Raw genomic sequence first — 6,487 nt, forward strand, 5'->3', positions numbered from 1 at the left:
TTTAGTAGTTTTTGCGTGAAAGCGTAACAAGCAAACTTACCTTGACATTTATAATATTGGTAGGATAGGATAGGATAGGGATAGGGATAGGGATAGGGATTTATTAGTTTTATATTATCTGAACCACTCAAAAATTCTGTTAAAGCTGCTATTATGGGTATCAACTTCGACTTCGATCTTCATCTTCGAATAACAAGATCCTGGTTTTTCTTCCCAGATCGAAAATGTACGGAATATAGCGTTTTTCAGTGTTAAAAAAAATAGCGTTATCACCTCTGTTTCCCGGAGAACACCTTAATACTTCCTTCCCGGCTATTATCATCAACATATTGAGATAACAATCACTAAACCCCAACAACCCGTACTGGCGCAGCGTGATTGATATATACTCTCAAATCATCTCGCCTATGGCAAAGGAGGTCTGTTCCCGGAATTGGGAGTTTATGGCTTATTCATAGTATTATAAGGACCACCACGTGGCACACGGAGTAAAAAACCATCACATATAAACACGTCCTACAAAGATATACCCATTTAAAATGCCTTAATTACTTTCAATAATTTTATCTAGTAAAGCTGGACAGCAATCTAACTGCTCTAGTTTTAACTTTATAAACGGTTTAGTTAACTAATCAAATAATAAAGTTCGGTACGTTTAAAGCTTATTACGAGTACCAGCTTCCACTATTAGTTACTTTGCGTTAGATAAAAGAGAAATTGCAGCGAGACCACCTATTGTATTTGTCTGTTTTATTCATGGTCATTACCCATGTGATTCTGTTTTTTCAGTATATATAATATAGTGTACTTTCGTTATATGGTTAATAATTTATTAAACGCATAGCATTTTGTTCCACTGCGTGGCCGTTAACTTTGTCATTCCCACTATTTTTTGCAATTTTTGCTGTAAATAAAATTAATCGTGACCAACTAATCAGTAATCCCTATATAGTATATGACAGTTTTATTTTTTTTTATATTTAATTCCATAACTAAGAAAACCTTATTGAAAATTCGTTTAAGAAGTAGGTAGAAAATACATTACAGTTAGGTCTGTAATGTATTTTCTATCGATCTTTTATTTGATCATATACAGCGCATTAGTCTTGATTTAGATAAAGCTTACATCCAAATACCAGTTTAAGTAGAGGATATCGGAAGACAGCCACTTCAACACCACTATTTTAAGTGAATAAAATTGTGAAAATTTTCTATATTTCACTACAATGAAGCCCTTGACAGAATCTCACCCGGTGATATGTTAAAAAGCAGTCTAAAATCGTAGCGAGGTAATTTTTTTTGGGGTATGGAAGTTATTGAACCCTAACTTTTATTTTAAGTGCATATCCGAAATTTACTTTAAAGTTTTGACACTCTTCTCGTGTCACATTAATTTCTTGTGGTACGCTTGGCGCGTCACCCGCAAAGAATCGGTTAACTTTGTACTGAGCCTTAATGTGCACTCACCTTACGACTTCATACGAAAGTGAAATATATGAGCACACGGCTTTATCCATTACCGCGAACTGATTTGTTACTGGAGCTGGATTCATTAGGCGGGCTTTAATCTTAGAAACGTCGAAACATAGTCTCAAGAACTCTGATTTTACGTAACTTATACCCTCCCTTGTTTGGCTTTGCTGTTCTTTGTAAATTCTTATAAAATGTATTTATAAATATTTATTTAGTGGCCAAATGGATAAAATAATGTTCATAATTTAGATATTTCATACCGAGAAAGAATATATTACATAGAGAGATAATTTTAAAAATAAACTAGAGTTATTATATTTATAAGGAAAAATAAGCTATGTACCAAGATAAAACTAAATTAAATTGAAAACGTCATTGATACCTGGTAAGCTCGTTGAACTTATTTTATATTTCACACTGAGTCACCAGCCCAAAGCATAATCCGAAATTTAAGACACAATAATTATTTTTGCCTTAAATTTCGGATATGCTCTAAAAATACTGAAAAGAATTCATGTTCATCACACAAACATTTTCCAGCTGTGGGAATCGAACCCACAGCCTTGGTCGCAGAAAGCCGTGTAACTGCCGAATGCGTTAATCGGCCGAGAAAAGGACGGAGAGCAAGGAGAACGGAGGAGGTTTCCATTGGATTTTAAAAACCGCAATAAACCCGGACGTAGAACGTCGGCTACAGCTTGTAAATGCATATAACAAAATGCGCATAATATTCACTAAACCTAATAACTTCCATTTAGTAAACCCCGGTATTGATTCGTGTTGGCGTAACCATACATCATGTTGGCAAGCGTAGTAATTTCATAAACCGCCAGGCTGGTACCGACAGCGTTTATTATTATAAACAAGCCAACTATGCTAATGGAGAATAAAAACAGTACGGGACGCGGTTTAACGGGACGTGCACGAAAATTACTTAGCTGCGGGTAGTTTGCGAAACTAGATTCTATTAAAAGTTTTTAACTATACCAGCACGAAATAACAGAGCTTAGATATCGTGATATTTATTTTGTCATTATTATTGTGGTTTAGGCACAGAATTAAGAACATACAGAAATCGTGTACACTGATAATATTGAAGAATCAAAAACCACTCCACTTTGGTCGTGGTTGTTTAGTCAACTCATTTTGTTTAACAGTTGTCAGTAATTATCTCACCTTTAAGTTTCCTAAAAAATAGGAAAGCAGGATAAAGTTTGTGAGCTAGCAAAATTCCGCGGGTTTAAAGTGAGACGTGCTCGGAGCGTTTTCACTGTTTTTGGATACAATGCACTATCACCTTTAATGTTCTAAACGTTTCCTAAAAAATAGGAAAGCAGGATAAAGTTTGTGAGCTAGCAAAATTCCGCGGGTTTAAAGTGAGACGTGCTCGGAGCGTTTTCACTGTTTTTGGATACAATGCACTATCACCTTTAATGTTCTAAACGTTTCCTAAAAAATAGGAAAGCAGGATAAAGTTTGTGAGCTAGCAAAATTCCGGAGCGTTTTCACTGTTTTTGGAGGCAAACAATAATGTCTGAATGAGGATTCTAATGATTAATTATGTTTCTAATTCTGAGGGTATAGGGATAATTTTATAAGCAATTTAGATTATCAGACTCCAACTTGGGTTTTTGTAAACATCCCATCAAAATGGTTTGATTTCCTACAATTTTTCAAAATTCAATAATAATAATAAAGTAAATTTGTTAGTGTAGAAATTTGTTAGGCCTTTCACACCCAATTTACGGGATATTGAGCATGCCCAATGTTGGATGTTCCATGCACAACACTAATAGGGGTTATAATTAAGGAAAAAATTGTAATATAAATAAGCGGTGATAACGGTGATAGTAATCGAGTTCGAACCCGGCCACTTTCCCCTTGCTTTTCGGAGTAATGTGCGTATTTAATTATAGAAATTAAAAATATTACTTATTTTAACAGTGAAAGAAAACATCGTAGGGAAACCTGCAGGTCTGAGAGTCCCCCCGTTAACGTTCTCAAAGTTGTGTGAAGTCTACAAATCCGCATTTGATCAGCGTGGTGGACTATGGCCTATAAACCCTTCTCATTCTCGTATGGGACCCGTGTCGTGTAGATGGCCAGTAATGGGTCGACAATGATCAGTGGCGTGCATAGAGTTTATCCACAAAGTTACAAGTACTTACAAAAACAGGGTTCTTTATTTGATATCATCAAGAAAATCTCCATTACGAGTTATAAAAAACGGCATTTTAAGATTTATTAAAAGCCTATCCTTAAGTATTTATATATCTTACAGGAGATTTTCTTCATTTTATTAGTCTGCATACCCTCTATGCACGCCACTGATGAAGATGATAATGATAATGAACTATAGCCTAAATTTATTACACGTAAAACTTACTCTCTTAACGAGCACACTGAAAACTTCGCCGTCATATTTCCACACAGAATAATATTGACATTTAACTCATGCTACATCGACTTTCTCTGTTACGTCGTACCGAACTGCAGTGAAACCAGACCTATGTCAAATGTAATTTGTAGCAACGTCAGACCGATTTGTGGTCCTATTTTACCCGTACGATTCAATATTATAATATCGTATGTGTTGTATCGGATCTGATTATCTCTACAATAGCCGAGTCATGGAACCGTAAGGCTTTACTGTATGTATACTGTACTTAACTTATACGATTAAGCAAAAGACCTTTGAAAGACCATTAAACCATGATCTGGTACCGATATTCAAAAGTAGGCGCATCTTTCCACGAATGAAACGAGTGAACATCTGACTTTGACCTACTGCCACATTTAATGTATCTGACATAAGCGGCATAATTTGTAGCGCTAGAGGTATACTCATCAGAATTTACTGATTTATATTTTATTCATTGTAATTTTTTCTTGTAAGTTTTATAGTATATTTGAAGAAGAAGTGCCCATGACAAATTATTTGAATATACATCAGACAAGGAGTATACTCATCAGAGTTTACTGATTTTTATTTTATTCTGTATTTTTTTCTTATTAGTATTATAGTTTATTCGAAGTATGAATTGCCCCTAACAAATCATTTAAAATCCTTGGAAGAACTACCCTCTGTACCACAGACACAGCTAGCACAGAGGGTGGAAATCATTTTTGTAAGTCCTTGTCATTTTGTGAATAAACTCATAATAAATTATTATTCTTATTCACATTTCAATACGGAGATAACAGGTCGTTTGATTTTCAATTGTCATAAAAGTTCCAGATTATGACAGTTGATGGTAAATTACTATCTTAAGATATTTAACGGGTGGTGAGCTTTAGAATAAGCTAAATGGAGCAAGATCTTTATATCCCTTAATGCCCTAAAAGCGGTACGTGTTTTTGCAATCTCCCAATAGCCTTAAACAGGTTATAACATAAATATGTAAGAAAACGGCTTAGCAAATATTAAGAGTTACCTTCGCATTCATGTAATAGCGTACAGCAGAAGAGTTCTCGTTTATTGAGTCGTTAGAATATAATTTCATCTCGTGTTTACGGCGCCATAAAAAGTTTGCAGCGCTCATACTAGGCTAAGAGATGGTAAACGATTTATACGTGCTGGTCACGAGGCAAACTCCGGTCTCACTCTACTCGTGGGATACTTGGTACATTTCTCTTGCATTAGACATTTTGGCAGTTGCAAATGTCTCACGCAGAACATGAAAGTATTTATGAAAACCAAATAACATTATAATAATAATACATTTTTAAAACGGCATAAATCTTAATAGATTTAGACGTGCATTTTATAAGTCTGGCTGCTTTTGGAATTTGCGAAGTGATGTCTAGCTTTTAAACCGATTATGTCGAAACCTATAAATTAGGTACGAACAATTACAGTAACGAACGTTTTTATCAAGTGATCTCATCAGCATAATTTTGTGGAGAAATTACCTTTTTCTGTTTAAAAGTGAATAATGTACGGGTTTTCTATATTTCTATTTCCATTAAATGGTTATGTGGGGAAATAGGAAACCCATTTATTTCTTATGTAATTACTCTAAATATTTGTTTACAGATAAAAAAATATTTTGCTTTATTTCATTTTATTTTGCTGTTATCACTAATGTGCAGCAACGAAATTCAGTAAAACTTTAAAACGCTCGGTTATGGCACCATAAACGATTGGGTTATGGTGAATCTACAACCAGCGTTCTGATATACTGCCGATTAGAAATCGATTAGTTCTGTAAGGCTAAAATGCGTGCAACGAATGAGTTGAGGGCTAGCTTGTGACGGAAATAAAACCGAGGAATTTGCTAAATATTAAACAATATAAAACGCTTTGACCAATTCGTTAACCAACTCTAAGACTATACGACCGCTGCCAATCACGAACTGTAGCCTCTTCGAGACGCCTCGTTCAAACTTTACCTCCAATTTAAGACTGCATTTCATTTTTCCCCTCAATATTTCTTTCCGTGATTAATCTTTGTTGAGAAATTTATTTTGAGTGGAGCAGCTTTGGAACATCATTTTAAGATTGAATACCGGAATATGATAATGGACTTAGCGTTTTTGTAACGTTAACTATATCTGAATACAGGTACCGGTATTCACATTTTGCATCTTACTCGCCCTAGCGCAGCGGACGCGGGTAGTGTCCAGTTTCAGGACGCCTATTGTGATCTACGCCATCTACGTTACAAGACTTTTCCTAGTATTGTAACTAGATGGCACTCTCTACATTCCATACGAGTCGTAGTTAACTTATACGCGATCGAATTGGTATGCGTAGGTAGAAAATCTCACACTAGCCACAGGGCCTCGTGCCAATGCCTGGTTGGCTGGGTGACTATAGCCACTCTGTGCCTTTAGTCTGCTAATTAGTCTGTCTTGTAATTCTAGCACAGGAGTCGATCAATACTTCATAGTACTAATATTATAAAGTAAAAATGAAAAAACCACTATATTTGCGGTATGTCTCATCAACGGTGTTGATTTTTTCCTTATACAATTAATTGAGTATATCTTATCTTATCTATCTTAATATATA

Source organism: Pararge aegeria, chromosome 14 (genome assembly GCF_905163445.1).
Source record: "Pararge aegeria chromosome 14, ilParAegt1.1, whole genome shotgun sequence".
NCBI lineage: Eukaryota > Metazoa > Arthropoda > Insecta > Lepidoptera > Nymphalidae > Pararge > Pararge aegeria.